Consider the following 24380-nt stretch of genomic DNA (forward strand, 5'->3'; position numbering starts at 1 on the left):
CTATCGTGATATTATATGTTTCTGTTGCAATGCACATAAGTTATCGTGGTATTATATGTTCTTGTGTTATCGTGGTATTATATGTAACGTACAAAACATTTTCTTATAACAGTATAACATACATTTCAGCATAATACATATTTATACATAAGTTACCGTTGTATTATATATTCCCGTTGCAACGCACGGGCACTCACCTAGTTAGACTATATGCATCTAGTTACAAAAAAGGTACGGAGCAGATGGTAGTGGACACTAACTTAAAAGTGTAAAGTAAAAGTGTGTATTGCATATAATGTTGCTTGTCCAAAAACTTGAGCAATCTTTTCAAGACATCGACACGAAAGCCCATAATGGTTTTTTGGTTAACAACCACCGGGTCAATGAAGCCCACATTGCCAATCCCTTCCTTACGACATCTATAAATCTCTAACTTTCATGACACAAATTCGGTGTAAGGGTACGCTAGGTAGCATTGAATATATATTATTCAATCATGTACAAGAGATATGGTAAACACTTAAAAAACCCAATAGCCGAGGAGAGATATCAAGGCCATTCCACTAATATATCCTTGAAATCTAGCCACACCACGTCAAGGTCATCACATCAGTGGCTGACTCCTTAATGTACCAGCCATTAAATCTATGTATTTGCGTGATCGGACACGATTCGGTCTTGTATTTCGACAACTCCAAGCGTGGTGACACTTCTAGCGCTCTCTCTCCCCCACAGCTTGGTGGTCTCTACCTCTTCCTCCAAAAGGGTTTTTTACAACAATGGCCTTAGTTTCGTCCATGTACTCAAGTCTACCCTTAGTTTGTTTCTTCCTCAGTTTTACCCGGCTGAACCTCGACGATGAGCATGATCTGGGCCGCACGAAAGGCGCCCTTGACATGCTTGATGTCATAGTAGCTGAGCATCATGCGCACAGAGGTGGCAGTGGCAGAGCTAAGGGGGTTGTCCATGTGGGCCACGGACCATCCTAAACCAAAACCCATTAAACTATATATATAAAAAATATTAGATATAAAAATATTAATTTTAAACAACAACTTTGTTTTATTTATTTGACGTGTCCACGACGATAACATAACACATCACGACAACATGCAAAGTTGAGCTCCTAGTCCTGCAACCGCACTAGATAGCTATCCGGTTCTAAAACAAGCGTGCGCGATGGCGCTCCAAGCAGATTTAGCACGACTACGTGTCTACGTCGTGCATGTGTTCCACACTAGTACGACATGCTTGACATCTGCGTCAAGTCGTTTATATAGGAGAAGGTTGCGCTCACCGTGCAGGTATACAATTATACATATGTGTAGTACATACAACCGTATTGTATTTGCTAAATTTTTTATACTTTTTATTTTTAAAACGTCAGATGACTTTTATATTTTTATTTCTAAAATGTTAGATGATTTTATGATCTTTTTTATTTAGACATATTATATTTGGTAATTTTTTATTACATGTCTATTTTTTATTGTTTCAATTATATAATCAAACAAAAAATTAAACTAGACCATTCGTCACTAAAATTCTAGCTACGTGGAGGTGGTGACCAAGAGCGTGGCCACGACGGCGTAGAGGAGGTCGTAGGGGCGTGTGGGCCGTGGCTAGAGTCTATGAGGGACTCAAGGAGGCGAGCACGCGCAGGTCAAGGTAGATTAATCTCGAACTTGAACACGAAGGTGCCTAGCTTCACGGCTTCTACTGCGTGCAAGTCCAGGATCAATGTCTCCTTCGCACCGTCGTTGTCCAAAGCATTTTCCGAGTGATACACTTCAAAAAAAAACACTCGGTAAAAAAAGTAAATTAAAAATCATAAAAAAATCCTCCTAAAACAGTAAACCATTTTTTAAATAGAGGAACAACCCTCAACCATCGCTATTGTCCTACCCCATCACCCTATCATTTTCACTATTTTTATTGAAATGCACGTGTTTTTTAACTAAATTCATTAAGAACTCGTAACTTTTCTCTCGCGTGTAACCTCCTATACCATTACACCGCTATATCAGTTGTGTCTATATTACGTTTCCTTCCCCATGTATTATAATAAACCATGAGTAAATTGATTATTTGAGACACTAAATGAATTTAAATGAAAATGTTGTCAACTGTAAAGTTGCATAACTTTTCAAGATCTACAACTTTCATTGGTAGTTTCTTCATCCGAGATCGTTTACAAAATTTAAATTTCAAATTTGAAAACTTAAAACATATTTTTCTATGTCAAGATGATTTCAAATAAAAAATGTCAATTTTAAAGCTTCATAACAGTTTAATACCTACAACTTTTATTTTGGTGGTTTTTGCATCCAAGGTCGTTTGAAAAATTCAAATTTTAAAATTAGAACATAGTTTTGCATGACAAGATGATTTCAAACTAAAATGTTGTCAACTACAAAGTTTTATAACTTTTTAAGACCTACAACTTTCATATTGATGTTTTTCCATTTGAGATCGTTTTGAAAATAGAATTTTAAATTTTTTAAATTCAGACGTTGTTTTCGTTGATAAAATGATTTCAAATAAAAAATTGTTAGCTACAAAATTCTATAACTTTTCAAGATCTATAAAGTTTATTTCAGTTGTTTAGTCATTTGTTCATCCACGTGATGGTTCTAACATTATTCATAAATCTTATACATCTCTCTTATAGTTTCATAAACTATGAGAGAGATATATGTTTTATAAAAAAAATTACTTTTATTTTGTCATACGAAAAAATGACCAAAATATAAATTGTACATCTTGTTGAGTTATATAAATTTGTAGTTGAAAACCTTTTCATTTGAATTAATTTACTGCTTCAAAATATAATTTTAAAATAGCTTTTTTCTAGTGTTGAAAAAAAACTCGACAAAGAAGCTCTTTTCCGAGTGTAAAAAAAACACTCGGCAAAGAAACTCTTTACCGAGTGTTTTTTATCGACTGTTTTTTGTTTGGCACTCGGCAAAGTGCTCGCCAAGTGCCCGTAAAACACTCGACAAATTATTTGGCACTCGTCAAAGAGCCGGATTTCGATAGCGAACACAGTATGATTGCCAATATATCGTCTCCTTTTTCTTTAGATAGTAAACAAAAAAATATATAGGGGAACCAACCTTAATCCCAAAGACAGACACTCGCACACATCAAGGTAGAATGGTAGAGATCTAGCATATAATTCTTATAGCACAGTTATAACAGAATTAAATGAAATTAATTACCATTTGAGATCCCTGAATATAGTGCTGAAGCTACCTAGATTTTTTTTTTGCGATCAATAATGTACATCCTAACCTACAAACGTACATACATTTTCCTATAAGCTACAAGACAACACTTGCATTTTGCTGCCACTAGTCCCTTATGCCAACTGTTACAAAGAAGTTGAGACTTTTGGATATAACACAATCCACCTAGTAAGCGCTAATGAGGCCTAAATTGCATGGCCAGGAGATGCTTTCCTTTATTTGGGCATGGTTTATCAAGAAAAAAAGAATGTCTTTCTTTCACTACAATTCTTACAACGCGGAATCAGAATTCTGCCTTGATCCCGCATGTGCATATTTTGTGTTGTGCCTGCAATCTTGCCACTTCCAGCTCAAATATACATCGGATGGGCACCAAGGATCACATTGCTACAAAACTTTAATTTGAGGTAAAAAAGCACCATCTATGAATCATTTTCCTCTGAAGAACATAAACATATCTTCTCTAGAAGGATTGGGCAGTTTTCCCCAAGATGTTGAGGGTTTAGCTGCATGGCTACCTTAAAATCACTAGTGGGGATCAATTGGTTACTTCCAATCTCATTCATGGTTCCTGATGGTCCACTACCTGATTGCATATGAACATTGTTTGGCAGCCAGACACCATTAATCCGCTTTCCATAAGCATGATGCTTCTGTGGTGGTGTCCCTTTCCTTGCATCTTTCAGAACACTACCTCCTACTAACTCAACAGATGACCTAATCAGGTTTTTCATGTACTCATCCAGAGCAATGTTTAGGAGCTCAGCACTATCCATTGTGACACCATCAAACCCAGTGTTTCTGCTGTTTTCTCCATCCGTCTATGCAGCAGCTTGGTGCTGAACAGTCCACCATGCTCAAAACAGTTGTTAAAGTGATCCTCACCTGCAACAATTGGTGGAGGTGGAAATTACCTTGCACCACCCACAATTTTGCTGAACAAAATGGAATTCCTTGTGGAACTCGTACAGGACTTATTCACATTTCTACAAACAGTTCTGTAGTGCTGCTCATGCTTCTCTGTAAAAGCATATTATTGGGTGGCAACTGTTCGACGCACGGATGCTGTGCCAGTGGTTCTACATGTTCGCATTGTTGAAAATACAATATTCATGTGCTGCCTAAAAATGTAATCGTCGTTGAAGAGCAGGGGCTATGCAAGAGATATGTATGTATGTATGTTCCTAATATCCACTCTGCTCTCCACAAACATCACCATTGTAATATGGCATTTAGTCTGCTCATGCTCTACATCTGTAGACTGAGATCTTCTACTACCGCAGTTGTTCAGTTCTATATGTATATATCCACATATATTGCTTGCTCTACATGTCTACAACAAACGTTCTGTCGACTATGTAAATGCAACGGTCAAAGAGTCCGGCGAGGCGCGAGCAAGTTACTTGTGTTGATGAAGTCGGAAATAGGTTAGGCGGTAATCTTAACCCTTGTGGTTTTTTCAAAGGTGATTTGCAGTCCTGCTCTGTTCCCCAAAAAAAAGGTGAACTTGCAGATGCACATGTAGTGCGGTGGCAAGTGCTCCCGGTGGTGAGGCAGTCGGCCAGGACTAGTTCTCCTGGTGACCTGTCCATAGATCGTAGCTGTTCCTGTGACATTGTATTTCATTGGAATAGCACAAAGACTGACGCCAAACGAATAGTAAACGATAAGCTGCTGCACATTAGTGTGCCATGTCAGTATCCCCCTTGTGCCAATTGCAGCTTTTGTGGATTGCTCTGTTTGTGGACTTTTTGGACTATCCATTCTTTCTTCCATCCATCGTAACAGAAAATCAACTCGTATCAATCAATCCATTTTTTTGAATAATTAGACATAGAATCCCCTAAACAAAGGGGCATATATAATAATAAGAAACATTAAGATGAATAGAAATCTAATCTTATTTTCTTATTAGTGTTTAATAATATCTTTTTTTGAGTAGGTTATTTCAGAGTATTGTTTTTTACTTATTGAATATTGCATTTGTGCAATTCATTGATATTGCAATTTGAATATTGCAATAATTTATATTCAAAAGATGATAGCCAATTTATTGGCTAATTCGAATTAGTATGTTGAATTCGTATAATTATAATTGTTGAAGCCTTAAATTCAAGTCTCTTGGCTCTTTTCACGCTTTCTCACAAACAGATTACGAAATATATTGCATTATTTGTTAAAGTTTGGATAAACCATTGCTTCGTCTGGTGTCTACAATACATCTAATTTATGTAGCACTAATTTCATTATGTGGTACTTAGCGATGAGTTTTGTTGACCTTTGCTCATTGTAATGTTGTAATACTTGGACATCGAAGCTACAAACTTTGTTCTCACCCAGGGATTGACAGAGATTAAATCCACTTCTATTTAGTTTTGACTAAGGGGTATTTAATCTCCTCTAATCTAAATTGGTCCAGACGCAACCGAACAAGTCCTAATGGTTATGGAAATATGTTACTACCTCCGTTATCGAATATTTGTCGCTCGCTCGCTAGTTTATTTTTTAACTAAAACACGATAAATAAAAAAGAAGGGAGGGAGTATGTTGCAAAAACTCACATTTATATCAATATAACTGAGCATGCAGCAAGCTGATGTGGAGCACAGCCGTGAATAGCATTACTACTAAACAAGCGATACAAATACTACATTACAGGCATCCTATGCTGAAGGTCTACTATTGGAATCAGCGTTGTGTCATTTCTACCTTGGCTTGGCCTGTTAGAGACAAGCAACCTCCTTTCAAGGCAGTGTGGCAATCGTGTAGGCACATTGATGATTTTAGGCAAGGGAACCAGTCGTAGGGTATCACATGCTCAGCAGTCCGAATCTCTATAAATTTTTTGTTTTCCTCTGCTCGTGATGTCATGACCCGATAGATACTCTACGGCGTCAGGTGGTATCAGATTCGTTTGTTGCACGATACACCCACTGGCGGACTTACCGCCCAGGCACCATAGGCGGTGGCCTGGGCTGCCTCGGCTGCGACAATGGACAGAAGCAAGTAAACATCATATCCACAAGCAAGCAAGCAGAGCAGCAAATGGTCTAGGCACAGGCGTAGAGTATAGCAGTGTAATTTCGCCTAGGCTGTCTTCAAATCCTGGGTCCGCCACTGGATACACCAATCATGTGTCCACATATTCCACTGGTTAGTCTAATCTGAAGTCGATCAATGAGCTGCGGTTTCAGGTTTCACGTTCCACAATTTCATTTCCTGATGGTTCGATTTGTGTCGATGTGGATCTTCCTCCTTCAACAATGGTCACTTAACTTCACTTGATTGGTTGCCAACGCCGCCAGGCGCCCAGGCGCCAGTGATCCATGAGCCTAAAACCATCCTCAATGAGATATCGAAGTGGTTTGCTAAGCATGATGCCAAGTGGAATCAACGGTTCTCCGGAATCCTCCTTCAATCCAAAGTGTTAGACTGTGTGTAGGTCGGTACCACTATTGAGCTACCGGTCCATTAAGGTTATGGTTTTGTGTCTATATATGTGAAAGTTCCCTATGCCCAGGAACATAATCTGGATGTTGCCTAGAGGGAGGTGAATAGACGAATAATAATTATCACTGTAGAACTTAAAACCTTACTCTAGTCGAAGACTGGATCACGACGGAATGAAGATTGCTTCGAGTAGGTGGCAGCGGAAATGAAATTCTTGTCTCAGAGAGTCCTACACTTCACAAGTAACTTATACCACAGATAAGAGTATATGAAGTGCACACCGTAATAAGGCAAGAGACAAAGAACAGAAACAGAGACAAGATAAGAGTCACAGCACGGAGCGCGCAGGACACAAGGATTTATACCGAGGTTCGGCCAAGCCTGAAATGCTTGCCTAGTCCTCGTTGGAGTTAGCCACACCTTGGCTTGGAGTATCTTACTCCGTCCTCCGATGTGCTCAAATATGTCAATGTGACAGATAGAGCCTTTCAATATGTTGATGGTTGTAACAACGTTACCGCGGCTGCTTACAACCTTCTTGACAGCACTCCGGCAGAGTAACGGTGCTCAAGATCTTGATCTTGCTCTCAGCAACACTTCCCCTCTCTCTAATGACTTATAAGTGCGCCTCTACACAAACTAGAGAGAAATACACAATAGAGGGAGGGCAATATGATTTGCAATGAGTCTACAAAGTGTTGCTGCACTTGGGAGTGTTCCACACATGTAGATTGATGCCTAAGGGGTCCTTTTGTAGCCCCAAGGGAGCCCCTAGCCGTTGGTTCTTCAAATGGGAAGCAATCAACCTTCCCTGTCTGCGTGTGCACTGGATTGTCCAGTGCACACCGGACAATGAGCAGTAGCTGATTTCCTTCCTTTCCCGACGAAGCCGACCGTTGCCACCCTTCGGCCACTTGGCACGTCGGACAGTCCGGTGACGCATGTGACAGTCCGGTGGCGTACGAGACAGTCCGGTGCGACTTGATGACCGTTGGCTTGGCTGACGTGGCCGGCGCTGATTGCGCGACCGACCGTTGGGCAAGTGTGCGGCTGGCGCACCGGATAGTCTGGTGCACACCGGCAGTCCGGTGATTTATTAGCCGCAGCGCCCCCAACTGCTTCCCGAGAGCGTCCTCTTCACCGAGGGCCACCCTGGGCACCGGACACTGTTCGGTGCACACCGGACAGTCCGGTGCTCCCAGACTGGTGCAACTTCTTTACTCCAATTTGTCTTCTTTTGGGATGATCCCTAGCAATTAGACACACACAGTTAGCCACTAAAACATTTGACTAAGTCTTGGGATCATACCTCTTTACTCTAGGATTTCTGATCTACTTTAGATAGAGCTTCAGAACCATCAAGTCAACTTGACTTGATCCAGATTAATACACATAAGCTCCAACACCTTGAAAAGGTCACATAGAACATATCCAAACACAGGAACAACCCGAACTAAAGGTCAAAGTAAACTTAGCTCTTTTGGGCTGCTTCCAGTTCTTGTTTTGACACTGCTCCTCCTTCTAGTGACCTCTTCACTTCTCGAGCTTGATCTTATGCCTTATGACTTACACTACATAACTGTATATGTTACCTCATTGGTTGTAAGTCATGTCCTTATGTAGTGATCCTTGATGCACCATAACTCTTCTTAACTCGATCAACCTTGACTTTCCAAGTCTTCTTCTTCACCTCTGGCTTTGGGTTCCTCGGTCTCCTTGACCTTCTCCTGTGCACTCGGTACATCAAAGCTCTTCTTGCCTCCATCTTTGGCTTTATCGGTTGTCTCTGAGTTACGCACACCGAGTCTCACTTAAGCAATGTCTATCTTACTTGTGATGTCCATTATCTATAGATATTCCAGTCTTTAGACCATCACACTTGTTCATTTGTGTTGAACCCTGTGAGCTTTGCATTAAGCACATGTTCAACACTTAGCACACCTGTTAGTCCTTTAATTGGGTTGTCATCCAAACCACCAAAACCCACAAGAGAGCTTTCAATCTCTCCCTTTTTGGTGATTGATGGCAACACAATTAAAGCTTACACAAGAATAAGATTTAAAGCACATCTTTTTGAATTCTAAGTTATAGAATGCTACCCCTAAATATGTGCTTACATTGAAATCTCAACTTTGGCCTTATATGCCAAATTGCACATACTTAGGCTAATTGCGAAGCATTACTACACCTTAGCACCCGTGGGATGCATTGTGTCAAGAATCAAACTGTGATGTGTATGACACACAAATGCATGGAATCAGAGTTAAACACCAATTAAATAGATACACCACTGGAATATCAACCTACCACTATTCACATTTAAGATACCAATTTAAAGCACCAGAACCACATGATTATCTATCACAAGATAAACAACTAACACAATAGATACCGATTGATTCATATCAACGGAAGCACTAATTATGCATTATTACCATATAATACAACAAGAAGCATATGATAAGCATTATCAATAAAACTAATACATTCTTCCCCTTAAGATCACAGAAACTCAAGGAAAACCCTTTGAGTCCTTTAGCACACAAAAAATTAATCTTCACCCTTAAGATAAGCTTTTCTCTCAGGTCGAGGTAAGATTTAATGCACAAATTCTCCCCCTTTGACATCAAACACCAAAACCATATTCAAGCAAGAACATAGGATGATGTCAAGGGACAATAGGGTATTAAGCAAGCAAAATGCAACACACTAACATTACTCCCCCTTACACATTAAACATATGCTACACAAGCATTGGAGGGAAATTAAGGTACAAATACGCAAAAAGGTCAATACCTCCTTTTGTACCTTTACCATGTGATGGTGTACTTTCCATCTTAGTAGGCGGAGTTCCTTTTGTCATCAATTTAAGATTTCCATCTTGAAAGATTTATCTCTATGGAGCTCCTTCACACTTGTGCCTGATCCTTTACCCTGATCTTTTCTTGTTGCTAAGACACCAAACTTAGAACAAGTTATAGTATTGTGGCACAAGAGGAAATTTCTATTCTAGTGATCACCAAAAGATATCAATTGAAGCACACTACCGAGGCTACCAAATGAAAGATTATCACCAACATAGCTCCATGATATTTAAAGACAAGCATCTAGGATCACCAACTATTATAGAGCAAGAGCAATCTTTAAATACGCAATTACTCACAACTTTAGATACTAATTACTCGACTTGTGCAGGTACCCAAGTCCTTATTGCTCTATTTCTTGCTCATCTTCCCATTTCCACCTTGAGACTATATAGCATCACTCAAGAAACAGTTAGTCTTGAAAGACACAAGTTATGTGTGCTCCCCCCTAAAGTTATGCAACAAGTATTTGAATGACTTGCACCTTGCACATTCTAGCATCCCTTAGAACTAGAGGGGATCACAACATACCTTGGTCTAGGCATAATATATCAATTGCATCACAAAAAGATACCAATTGAATAGATGACATAATACAACTTATGCTTGGTGGAAACAATGCATGCCTCGTGATATATAACATTTTTAAAACAACCTAGGCACGCTTCACACATGATGATCATTGCAACACATATATCAATTGAAAAACGACAAGATCATACATACAAAAACCAATATCTAAGCGCACCATGATCACAAAGAAATTTTCTTAGTTACACCAATTTAAGGGGGTCATCATATTAAAGCATAAAGCACCTAAGCCAAGATACTACCAATTGAAATGCAAGAGCACAACTATGATCACAATTTACGGAACTTCAAGATATTCAATGAATTTGCATAGTTCCATTCTCCATGCCTTTGCCTTTTACCTGAATGCATTGACATCCATTCTTCTAGGTAGTATGAAGTGGGATCACATGTTGTTACCAATTCATGGCTTCTTTTTGCTTATGCACTTCCTTCTTTAATATTACCGTCCTTTGGAGAGCAAATTTCAGATCCAAGTCCTTTTCTTGATTCACCAACAATGATTAAGGACCTATACAACTCAAATAACTCGAGATGAACATAGGATTAGAAGTACACAATAATTCAACCTTGGGTCAACAAATTGACACTGAAATTGACAGCTTAAGCATAGAGTTCAAAGTAACCGTCTTAAGCTCTCCCAAGGTCTCCAGTCCATCTCAACGCACATGCACGATCTAGTTGGCAAAGTTTGGTACCCATCTCGGGATGGGTCCATAAAGATCATTTAGTATTGCCTTGGGTACACAAATAGCATTCGTGCTGGATCTAGGTGATCTCATTATTGATCTAGCACAAGTGTATGATTTGGGTCTCCTAAGTGAATAAGATTGAGATAAATTTACTTGCTAAGGAACCTTACCCTTCTTACATACCTTACGTAGATGACCTTGCTCACCACATATGTAGCAGAAGCGTCGCTCAACCTGACATGACGCTTGTTGTTCGTATTTTGTCTTAGTGAAGGTCATCTTGGTGGGTGCATGTCTTTGATTCTTCATGAGCGGACATGAAGTGATCATATGGTCCTTACCATTCCATCCAAAACATCTCCTCATCCCTTCATCCTTGTCTTTGTGTGGACAAGAGGCAATGAAGTGGCCTAATTCCTTGCACTTGAAACATCTCCTTTTCCTCTTCCCTTTTTGCTCTTGGATGACATAGAGAGATGATCAGTGCGAACAACATGACTAATTGAATCTTTACCTTTTTATTTGTACATGTTGATTGCTTCACTTATTGCATTAGGAACTTCCTTCTTATGGAGTTTGACACTTGCTGCGGTTTCTCCCATCTCAAGCTTCTTCACCACACGTTCATGGATATCTCGAGGAAGTCGAGCATGGCGTCTTCTCCTCAATTGTCTTATTTTCTTGTTCCCAAGAAATTTTCTTTTTGAACCTACAACTTGTTGCTCAATCAAAGATTGGCCTTTCTTGGGGCAGTAGATGTCAGCACATGATAATACTTTAACTAATTTATCACATGTGCAAGAATGAGGTTCACATGAATTTAGACTTGTAGTTACTACCTTATGAGCAATGTCAAGCATGATATGGTCATCAACTAATTCATTACGAGAGTAAGATAGCATATCATACTATTCACTTAGAGCATGTTTTTCTAAGTTTATCATTTCTACTTGACTCTTAAGCATGGAGTTTTCAGTTTTAAGTTGAGCAACATAAGATAATACATCATCATTATTTCTTTGCTCAAATAAAACAGATTCATACCGTTGGACCAAATCATCATGAGAGCACCTTAGCTCCACATGTTCTTTGGTCATCTTCTCCAGGTTGTTGTTGGTTTTGATGAGTGTCTTCTCTAGCCTGAGAAGCGTCTCGCCTTGTTCCTTGTTCCTCCTCAACAGCTTAACCAAGAGCACTTTGTCTTCTTTGTTGAGATGGGTGTAGAACCGGCGAATCTCCTCTTCTTCCACATCGTCGGTCTCATTTTCCTTGTAATTATTGTTAGTGGAAGCAATACAGGAAAATGTACCTTGTGGTGATGAAGACTCATCCTCATATTCCTCCTCATCATCGCTTTCGTCTCCACTATCATTGTTAGCAATAAGACATTTATAACTAGTGGAAGACAAACCTGTCGGTGAGGTGGATCCATCATTTGGTTGCCATCGTTTTTCTTCTCCCTTCGAAAGGCTAGTACCACAAGAAACATAGGGAGTAGAAGTAGTACATTTGGACTTAGAATATTTTTCTTTAATTCTAGTCTATAGATCATGAGCATCAACAAGTACATCGCTATTACTACCCATGACAGAAAATAAACATCTTTGCTAAGAGAATTGACTAGGATGTCATTTTCTTGATAATTTTGACGCAAACATCTTAGATCATGCTTAGATGGATTTTTCATATCAATATTAATGGGGAAAATACTAGCATCAAATATTTGCTCTACTTCAGGACCTAAACTCCTAAAAGCATTGTATAACTGAAAAGACCAGGATGCATAGTTAGAGCCATCAGAATTAAGAAGTTCTACAGTTACCTCTTGTGACGACATCGTCATCTCTGGACGGCTAAGCCCACAATGGAGAGGCCTAGCTCCAATACCAATTGAAAGTTCCCTATGCCCGGGAACAGGATCTAGATGTCGCCTAGTGTGGGGTGAATAGGCGAATAATAATTATCACTGTAAAACTTAAAACCTTACTATACTCGAAGACTGGATCACAGCGAAATGAAGATTGCTTCGAGTAGGTAGCAGCGGAAATGAAATTCCTGTCTCAGAGAGTCCTGCACTAGAAAGGGAAATGTGCTTTTGGGTCATTTCTATAATATTTTGGTGATTAAGTGTCCAACACATTGTGAGTGAGATATTATGTGCCAAACAAGCAAAAGGTGCAAATCATGTAACAAGGTACGTTTCTAGACTTAGTACATTGTTTTGAGTACTAACATATTTTGTCTAAGTGCTAGAAACAGAGAAAAGAAAAGAAGAAAATAATTGCAAGTGACTTGGCTGTATACAGCCGAAGTCCAACTCAGTATGGCACACCGGACTGTCCGGTGTGCACCAGGCTGAACTCCGGTGAATAGGCCGCTCTCGGGAGAATTTGGCGGCGTACAACTATAATTCACCGGACTGTTCAGTGAGCCAACGACCGCCAGCGCAACGGTCGGTCGCGCAATCCCCGGGCGACGCGTGGCCCGCGCCAACGGTCGGCAGGGGGCACCGGACTGTCCGGTGTGCACTGGATAGTGTCCGATGCGCCAACTGCCACGAATCTGCAACGGTTGTCTACGCCAGAATAGGAAGGAGATCACGCACCAGACATGAACAGTGGTTGTCCGGTATGCCACCCGACAGAAGGCAAGGATAGCCTTCCTTGTTGGCCTCCAACGGCTCCTAGCTGCCTTTGGGCTATAAAAGGGACCCCTAGGCGCATGGACGAGTCACCTAAGCATTCACTAAGCATTCTAAGTCTTACACACTCCGTCTCCGCGCACTTGATTGATCGTGTTAGTGATTTGAGCTCCGTTCTAGTTGTGAACTCTTTGTGCTTCATTTTGAGCTCAAGTCTTGGCTTGTGTGCATGTGTGTGCTGCAGATTTGTGTGTGTTGCTCCCCAACCTTACTCTTGTGTTTTCATTGTGATCTTTGTTGTAAGGGCGAGAGACTCCAACTTGTGGAGATTCCTCGCAAACGGGAAAAAGAGAAAAGGAAGAAAAGCCGTGGTATTGAAGTTGATCATTGGATCACTTGAAAGGGGTTGAGTGCAACCCTCGTCCATTGGGACGCTACAACGTGGAAGTAGGCAAGTGTTACTTGGCCGAACCACGGGATAAAAATTGCGTGTCTCTTGTGTGCTTTACCTTTGATCATCTGTGTTCACAAGAACTCATTTCAAGCTACTTAGCCGTTCTAACTTACATAAAAAAGTTTTGTGGCTATTAGTGTTCAATTTTACAGGATCACCTATTCACCCCCCCTTAGGTGCTCTCAATTGGTATCAGAGCCGTTCTCTTCACGTAAGGGACTAATCGCCCGAAGAGATGGATCCTAAGGGAAAGGGGATGGTGGTCAACGACAAGGAAAAGGAGTCCTTCCTCAACGAGCCTAGAGACGACAAGGCCACTGACTCTGGCTCAAGTCACAAGAAGAAGGACGGGAAGAAGAAGAGACGCATCAAGAAGATCGTCTACTACGACAGCGATGAATCTTCTTCTTCACCAAGAGACGACGACGATGATGACTCTTCTTCAAAGAAAAAGACGGTTAATCAAAATTACTCTTTTGACTATTCTCGCATGCCGTACAATACAAATGCACATCTACTCTCTATTCCACTAGGAAAACCTCCACACTTTGATGGAGAGGACTACTCATTTTGGAGTCATAAAATGCGTAGTCATCTATTTTCTCTCCATACTAGCATTTGGGAAATAGTGGAAAATGGGATGCATTTTGATAGTACTGATAACCCTGTATTCATTAATGAACAAATTCATAAGAATGCCCAAGCTACTATTGTCTTGTTAGCTTCGCTTTGCAGGGATGAATACAATAAAGTTAGCAGCTTGGACAACGCCAAGCAAATCTGGGATACCCTCAAGATCTCACATGAGGGAAATGATGCCACTATGATCACCAAGATGGAACAGGTGGAAGGCGAGCTGGGGAGGTTTGCCATGATCAGGGGAGAGGAGCCAACTCAAACATACAATAGGCTCAAGACCCTGGTCAACAAGATTAGGAGCTATGGAAGCACAAGATGGATAGACCACGACGTCGTCCGACTAATGCTAAGGTCATTTACCGTAATTGACCCCCCATCTTGTCAACCTTATTCGTGAGAATCCCAGGTACACCAAGATGACGCCCGAGGAGATTCTTGGGAAGTTTATGAGCGGGCGCATGATGGTAAAGGAGGCTCGATATGTGGACGATGCTCTAAACGGTCCACTAACCGTCCACGAGCCTCAAACCGTTGCCCTCAAAGCAACCAGCAGCAGGGAGACGCTACCAAGCAAGGTGGCACAAGTGGAGGCCGCCAGCCTCAATGAAGATGAAATGGCGCTTATCATCAAGCGCTTCAAGACCGCATTAAAAGGACGCAAGGAGTACCCCAACAAGAATAAGACAAGGGGAAAGCGCTCCTGCTTCAAATGCGGTAATACTGGTCATTTTATTGCTCAATGTCCCAATAATGAAAATGACCAGGGGGAAGAAAGACATGGGAAGAAGGAGAAGAAGAAAAGCTATAGGAAGGCGAAAGGTGAGGCTCACCTTGGCAAGGAATGGGATTCAGACTGCTCTTCATCCGACTCCGACGATGAAGGACTGGCAGCCTCGGCCTTCAACAAGTCCTCTCTCTTCCCCAACGAACGACATACTTGCCTCATGGCTAAGGAAAAGAAGGTAAGTGTTCGTGATACCCCTAAGTACACTACTTCTAGCGATGATGATTCTAGTGATGATGAAGTAAATTATATTGATTTATTTAAGCGTTTAGATAGAACTAAAGTAGATAAAATTTATGAGTTAATTGATGCTTTAAATGAAAAAGATAGATTGCTAGAAAAGCAAGAGGATATTTTATATGAGGAGCATGATAAGTTTGTTAGTGTGTAAAAATATCTTGCTTTAGAGATTAAAAGGAATGAAATGCTATCTTCTGAATTATCTGCTTGCCATGAAATTGTGTCTAGTTTAAAGAGTGTAAATGATGATTTAAATGTTAAGCTAGAGGAAGCAAATAAATCTAGTTCATGTGTAGAGCATGTGAGTATTTGTAGTAGATGTAAGGATTTTGATGTTGAGGCTTATGATGAACACCTTATGTCTATTACCAAATTAAATGATGAGGTGGCAAGTCTTAATGCTCAACTTAAGACTTGCAAAATTAATTTTGATCAATTAAAATTTGCTAGGGATGCCTACACTGTGGGTTGACACCCCTCTATTAAGGATGGACTTGGTTTTCAAAAGGAAACCAATAACTTAACAAGCCAAAAGGCTCCCGTTCTCAACAAGGAGAAAGGGAAGGCTCCTATGGCTAGTAGTTCTCAAAAATATCATGCTTACATTTATGATAGAAAATTTTCTAGAAATGCTCATTATAATAGGAGTTATGATGCATTTAATTCACATGCTATGTTTGCTTCTAGCTCTACTTTTGTGCATGGTAGAAGTAGGCCTAGGAAAAATCATGTTGTGCATCATGTGCCTAGGAGAGTACGTAATGAAACTTCTGCTATTTACCATGCTTGCAATACTTGGTTTGCACTTGTATGTAAGAATGAAAAAGTAGTTGCTAGAAAAATGGGATCCAAATGCAAGGGAGACAAGACTTGTATTTGGGTTCCAAAGGCTATTGTAACTAACCTTGTAGGACCCAACAAGAGTTGGGTACCTAAAACCCAAGCGTAAATTGTCTTGCAGGTTTATGCATCCGGGGGCTCAAGCTGGATTATCGACAACGGATGCACAAACCACATGACGGGGGATAAGAAGATGTTCACCTCCTACATCAAGAACAAGGATTCCCAAGATACGATTATCTTTGGAGATGGGAACCAAGGCAAGGTCAAAGGCTTGGGCAAGATAGCCATCACCAACGAGCACTCCATTTCAAACGTATTTCTAGTAGAGTCGCTTGGTTACAACCTCCTGTCTGTAAGTCAATTATGCCACATGGGCTACAATTGCTTGTTTACAAATGTTGATGTTTCTGTCTTTAGGAGTGATGGTTCATTAGCATTTAAGGGTGTATTAGACGGCAAACTCTACTTAGTTGATTTTTCAAAAGAGGAGGTCGATCTAGATGCATGCTTAATAGCTAAGACTAGCATGGGCTGGCTGTGGCATCATCGTCTAGCACATGTTGGGATGAAGAACCTTCATAAGCTTCTAAAGGGAGAACATGTGTTAGGACTAACCAATGTCTGCTTCGAGAAAGACAGACCTTGTGCAGCTTGTCAGACAGGGAAACAGGTAGGAAGCACTCATCACACCAATAATGTGATGACTACATCAAGACCACTGGAGCTTCTTCACATGGACCTCTTCGGACCCGTCGCCTACCTTAGCATCGGGGGAAGTAAGTATGGTCTTGTAATTGTAGATGACTGTTCCCGCTTCACTTGGGTGTTCTTTTTGCAGGATAAATCAGAAACCCAAGGGACCCTCAAGCGCTTTCTAAGGAGGGCTTAAAACGAGTTTGAGCTCAAGGTGAAAAAGATAAGGAGCGACAACGGGTCCGAGTTCAAGAACTTACAAGTTGAGGAGTATCTTGAGGAGGAAGGTGTCAAGCATGAGTTCTCCGCTCCCTACACACCACAACAAAACAGTGTGGTACAGAGGAAGAATAGGACGCTTATCGACATGGCGAGGACGATGCTTGGAGAGTTCAAGACGCCCGAGCGGTTTTGGTCGGAAGTTGTGAACACAGCTTGCCACGCCATAAACTGTCTCTATCTGCATCGTCTCCTCAAGAAGACCTCCTACGAACTCCTTACCGGTAACAAACCCAATGTCTCTTACTTTCGTGTATTTGGGAGCAAATGCTACATTTTGGTGAAGAAAGGTAGAAATTCCAAATTTGCTCCCAAAGCTGTAGAAGGGTTTTTACTAGGGTATGACTCAAATACAAAGGCGTATAGAGTCTTCAACAAATGATTGGGTTTAGTTGAAGTCTCTAGCGACGTTGTATTTGATGAGACTAATGGCTCTCCAAGAGAGCAAGTTGATCTTGATGATATAGATGAAGATGATGTTCCGACGGCCGCAATACGCACCATGCCGATTGGATATGTGTGACCACAGGAACAGCAAGAGCAAGATCAACCTTCTTCCTCAACGATGGTGCATCCCCCAACTCAAGATGATGGACAGGTTCATCAAGGAGAGGCGTGTGATCAAGGGGGAGCACAAGAAGAACAAGATTTGGAGGAAGAAGCACCACTGGCCCCTCCAACTCAAGTCCGAGCGACAATCCAAAGAAATCACCCCGTTGATCAGATTCTGGGTGACATAAGCAAGGGAGTAACTACTCGCTCAAGATTAGCTAATTTTTGTGAGCATTGCTCGTTTGTATCTTCTATTGATTTCAGGGTAGAAGAGGCCTTGCAAGATCCGGACTGGGTGTTGGCCATGCAAGAAGAGCTCAACAACTTCGAGAGGAACGAAGTTTGGAGCCTGGTGCCACGTCCAAAGCAAAATGTTGTGGGAACCAAGTGGGTGTTCCGCAACAAGCAAGACAAGCATGGGGTGGTGACAAGAAACAAGGCTCGACTTGTGGCAAAAGGCTATGCCCAAGTCGCAGGTTTGGATTTCGAGGAGACTTTCGCTCCTGTGGCTAGGCTAGAGTCTATTAGAATATTATTAGCCTATGCCGCTCACCATTCTTTCAGGTTGTTTCAAATGGATGTGAAGAGTGCTTTCCTCAACGGGCCAATAAAGGAGGAGGTGTACATGGAACAACCCCCTGGCTTTGAGGATGACAGGTACCCCAACCATGTGTATATGCTCTCTAAGGCGCTCTATGGACTTAATCAAGCCTCAAAAGCATGGTATGAAAGCCGATCCCACTCTTTTCACTAAGACTTGTAATGGTGATCTTTTTGTGTCCCAAATTTATGTCGATGACATAATATTTGGTTCTACTAACCAAAAGCCTTGTGAGGAGTTTAGCAGGGTGATGACTCAAAAGTTTGAGATGTCGATGATGGGCGAGTTGAACTACTTCCTTGGGTTCCAAGTGAAGCAACTCAAGGACGGCACCTTCATCTCCCAAATGAAGTACACTCAAGATCTTCTCAAACGATTTGGGATGAAGGACGCCAAGCCTGCGAAGACACCGATGGGAACCGACAGACATGTCGACCTCTACAAAGGAGGTAAGTCCGTTGATCAAAAGGCATATCGGTCTATGATAGGGTCATTACTTTATTTATGTGCTAGTAGACCGGATATTATGCTTAGCGTATGCATGTGTGCTAGATATCAATCCGACCCAAGGGAATGTCACCTTTGTGGCCGTTAAGCAGATTCTTAGATATTTAGTTTCTACGCCTTGCTTCGGGATCTGGTATCCAAAGGGGTCAACCTTTGATTTAATTGGATATTCAGACTCCGATTATGCTGGATGCAAGGTTGATAGGAAAAGTACATCAGGGACGTGCCAATTCCTAGGAAGGTCCCTGGTGTCTTGGAGCTCAAAGAAACAAACCTCTGTTGCCCTATCCACCGCTGAGGCCGAGTATGTTGCCGCAGGACAGTGTTGCGCGCAACTACTTTGGATGAGGCAAACCCTCTGGGACTTTGGCTATAATCTGAGCAAAGTCCCACTCCTATGTGACAATGAGAGTGCAATCCGCATGGCGGATAATCCTATTGAACACAGCCGCACTAAGCACATAGACATCCAGCACCACTTTCTGAGAGACCACCAGCAAAAGGGAGATATCGAGGTTTTCCATATTAGAACCAAGAACCAGCTAGCCGATATCTTTACCAAGCCATTAGATGAGAAAACCTTTTGCAGGCTGCGTAGTGAGCTAAATGTCTTAGATTCGCGTAACTTGGATTGATCTATAGCATACATGTGTTTTATGCCTTAGATCATGTTACTTATACATTTATGCAATATGTTGTTTATTTATGGTGCTCAAGTTGTGCAAGGGATCCCCGGACCTCACAAGTCCATGTGTGAATAATGCACATATTTAGGGGAGAAGTGCTACAACTTGACCCTTTGAGACTAACCTTTGTGTTTAAGTGTACTTGATGTAGTCTCAATGGTGAATTGAAAGGGAAAGGTGACCTTGGACCATGCAAAGACTTCCACTGCACTCCGGTATTAGTGTACTCACCTCCATGTTCAATCTTATGCTCTTATTGTCTTTTGCTCTTAATTGACAATTTTGATGAGGCAATGGGGTTAAAGGGCCAAAAATGATCCCGTTTTGGTGCTTGATGCCAAAGGGGGAGAAATTAAGGCCAAAGCAAATGGATCAGCTACCACTTGAGAATTTTTGAAAACAATAGAGTTAGAACTTTTGATTTGTCAAAATGCTCCTATTGCAAAATTTGGTCTCTTATGGGGAGATTTTATGATTATGAGAAAAAGGGGGAGTTTTTGGCACTTGATCAATTTTTCCATTAGAATATCTCTCCTTGTGCCTAAACAAGTGTGTTTGACTTAGAGATAGGAAAATGAGTTTGATTTGCAAAAACAAACCAAGTGGTGGCAAAGAATGATCCAAATATGCCAAATTAGAATTAAAAACGATTTGGTCTTCAATTTGAATCGATGTTGCATGTTTTGCATTGCTTTTTGATGTGTTGGCATAAATCACCAAAAAGGGGGAGATTGAAAGGGAAATGTGCTTTTGGGCCATTTCTATAATATTTTGGTGATTAAGTGTCCAACACATAGTGAGTGAGATATTATGTGCCAAACAAGCAAAAGGTGCAAATCATGTAAAAAGGTACGTTTCTAGACTTAGTACATTGTTTTGAGTACTAACATATTCTGTCTAAGTGCTAGAAATAGAGAAAAGAAAAGAAGAAAAGAATTGCAAGTGACTTGGCTGTATACAGCCGAAGTCCAACTCAGTCTAGCACACCAGACAGTGTCCGGAGCACCAGGCTGAACTCCGGTGAACAGGTCGCTCTCGGGAGAATTCGGTGGTGTACGGCTATAATTCACCGGACTGTCCGATGGTGCACCGGACTGTCCGGTAAGCCCACAGCCGCCAGCGCAACGGTCGGCCGCGCAATTCGCGGGAAACGCATGGCCCGCGCCAACGGTCGGTATGGGGCACCATACTGTCCGGTGCGCCAACTGCCACGAATCTGCAACGGTCGTCTGCGCCAGAATAGGAAATAGATCGCGCACCGGACATGAACAGTGGCTGTCCGGTGGTGCACCGGACTGTCTGGTGCGCCACCCGACAGAAGGCAAGGATAGCCTTCCTTGTTGGCCTCCAACAGCTCCTAGCTGCCTTGGGGGTATAAAAGGGACCCCTAGGCGCATGGAGGAGTCACCTAAGCATTCCCTAAGCATTCTAAGTCTTACACACTCCGTCTCCGCGCACTTGATCGATCGTGTTAGTGATTTGAGCTCCGTTCTAGTTGTGAACTCTTTGTGCTTCATTTTGAGCTCAAGTCTTGGCTTGTGTGCGTGTGTGTGCTGTGGATTTGTGTGTGTTGCTCCCCTACCTTACTCTTGTGTTTTCATTGTGATCTTTGTTGTAAGGGCGAGAGGCTCCAACTTGTGGAGATTCCTCGCAAACGGGAAAAAGAGAAAAGGAAGAAAAGTCGTGGTATTCAAGTTGATCATTGGATCACTTGAAAGGGGTTGAGTGAAACCCTCATCCATTGGGACGCCACAACATGGAAGTAGGCAAGTGTTACTTGGCCGAACCACGGGATAAAAATCGTGTGTCTCTTGTGTGCTTTACCTTTGATCATCTGTGTTCACAAGAACTCATTTCAAGCTACTTAGCCGTTCTAACTTACATAACAAAGTTTTGTGGCTATTAGTGTTCAATTTTACAGGATCACCTATTCACCCCCCCTCTAGGTGCTCTCAGCACTTCACCAGTAACTTATACCACAGATAAGAGTATATGAAGTGCACACCGTAATAAGGCAAGAGATAAAGAACAGAAATAGAGACAAGACAAGAGTGACAGCACGGAGCACGCAGGACAGAAGGATTTATGCCGAGGTTCGGCCAAGCATGAAATGCTTGCCTAGTCCTCGTTGGAGTTAGCCACACCTTGGCTTGGAGTATACTACTCCGTCCTCCGATGTGCTCAAATCTGTTGATGTGATAGATAGAGCCTTCCATTGTGTTGATGGTTGTTACAACGTTGTCAAGGCTGCTTACAACCTTCTTGACAGCACTCCTGCAGAGTAACAGTGCTCAAGATCTTGATCTTGCTCTCAGCAGCACTTCCCCTCTCTCTAAAGGCTTATAAGTGCGCCTCTACACAAACTAGAGAAATACACAAAAGAGGGAGAGCAATATGATTTGCAATGAGTCTACAAAGTGTTGTTGCACTTGGGTGTATTCCACACATATAGATGGACGCCTAGGGGGTCCTTTTATAGCCCCAAGGGAGCCCCTAACCGTTGGTTCTTCAAATGGTAAGCAATCAGCCTTCCCTGTCTGCGTGTCCACCTGACTGTCTGGTGCACACCGGACAGTGAGCAGTAGCTGATTTCTTTCCTTTCCTGGCAAAGCCGACCGTTGCCACCCTTCGGCCACTTGGCACACCGGACATTCCAGTGGCGCATCAAACAATCTGGTGCAACTTGATGACCGTCGGCTTGGCTGACGTGGCCGGCGCTGATTGCACGGCCGACCGCTGGGTAGGCATGCGGCTGGCACACCAGACAGTCTATTGATTTATAGCCGTAGTGCCCCCAACTGCTTCCCGAGAGCGGCCTGTTCATCGAGGGCCAGCCTGAGCACCGGACACTGTCTGGTGCTCCCAGACTGGTGCAACTTCTTTACCCCAATTTGTCTTCTTTTGGGATGATCCCTAGCACTTAGACACACATAGTTAGCCACTAAAATAATTGACTAAGTCTTGGGATCATACCTCTTTACTCCAGGATTTCTGATCTACTTTATACAGAGCTTCAAAACCATCAAGTCAACTTTACTTGATCTAGATTAATACATATAAGCTCCAACACCTTGCAAAGGTCACATATAATATATCCAAGCACAGGAACAACCCAAACTAAAGGTCAAAGTAAACTTAGCTCTTTTGGGTTGTTTCCAGTTCTGGTTTTGACACTACTCCTCCTTCTAGTTACCTTGTTCACTTCTCGAGCTTGATCTTGACCCTTATGACTTACACCACATAACTATAGATGTTACCTTATTGGTTGTAAGTCATGTCCTTGTGTCGTGATCCTTGATGCACCATAACTCTTCTTAACTCGATCAACCTTGACTTTGCAAGTCTTCTTCTTCACCTCTGTCTTTGGGTTCCTCGGTCTCCTTAACCTTCTCATGTGCACTCGGTACCTTGAAGCTCTTCTTGCCTTCATCCTTAGCTTGATTGGTTGTCTTTGAGTTACGCACATAGAGTCTCACTTAAGCAATGTCCATCTTACTTGTGATGTCCATTATCTATAGATATTCCAGTCTTCGGACCATCACACTTGTTCATTTGTGTTGAATCCTGTTAGCTTTGCATTAAGCACATGTTCAACACTTAGCACACTTGTTAGTCCTTTAATTGGGTTGTCATCCAAACCACCAAAACCCATAAGAGAGCTTTCAATATGTAACCACCACCTCTATACAATACAATCAAGAGTTTTATTCTTCAACTTGGTATCAAAGGAATAGGTTAGGGTTCTAACCCACCCCACAGCCGCCACCACCAACCACTGCAAGCAAGCGCCAGGCCCTCCACATCATCTTCCCCGGGAGGTTCGTCGTTCCTAGGGACGGTTATCCCCCAGCCGCTGGAGCTCCCCTTCCTCCCCTTGGCCGGCCCTTCCACACACTCCCACCGTCGTTGGCGCCAATGGATCAGGCGCTCCAATGCTGGCGACCTCCTCCCCACCGTCCCTTGCAGCACAAACGACTTCCCCGGCGGCACACTCCCTATCTTCCCTTCGCAACCGGCGGTCGACCCTGGCCCTTCCCCGCTCCGCCAGCAAGCATGTGGGCCTAGGCCACGCCGCCACCGCGAGTAGGTGAGCATGCACTGGTTCCGACCGCCAGCACCTCCCGCCCCTACGCCCTCCTCTCCAGCAGCCTTCAGCCCGAATCCGCGCCGCCACTACCATATCGTCATGGATCCGCGCCACCGTCGACCTTATCTCCATGGGCGCGGACTCCCTCCCTCCCGGCGACGTGTCAAGCCTCATAACGGCTTCCTCTGTTGTGACCAGCGCGGCCCCGCACCGTGTAGCAGTCGTCGCGGCCTCGTGGGAGCGCATGCTGCAGCCTCCGTGGCCATGTGGGGCACACGTGATGGCACCACCGCGAGCTCGCCCTGTCCCGACCGGGGATCCCCTGCGAGCCACCCTCCTTCCCGAGGCTCTACGGCATAGCCGCCGTCCTCAACCGCACGGTCGCGGCCTAGATCCGGTGGACACGCTCCTTTGTGCTCGGTCGGCGAGCCTCCCCTTCCTCCCTTGGCAGAGGCACGGACCGAGCCATCACTCTTCGGCGCATCCTCGCCCCCCTCCCCAACGTCAGCGCCAACGCGGTCATGGCTAT

The 24380-nt window shown here is 42.7% G+C and overlaps 1 pseudogene; it reads right to left on the reverse strand.

The window, feature by feature from the left end:
* Nucleotides 1-3670: 3670 nt before the first annotated feature.
* On the reverse strand, nt 3671-24097 carry LOC103639672 (uncharacterized; annotated as a pseudogene).
* Nucleotides 24098-24380: the final 283 nt, after the last annotated feature.

This window comes from Zea mays, chromosome 9 (assembly GCF_902167145.1).
Source record: "Zea mays cultivar B73 chromosome 9, Zm-B73-REFERENCE-NAM-5.0, whole genome shotgun sequence".
NCBI classification, from domain to species: Eukaryota; Viridiplantae; Streptophyta; class Magnoliopsida; order Poales; family Poaceae; genus Zea; species Zea mays.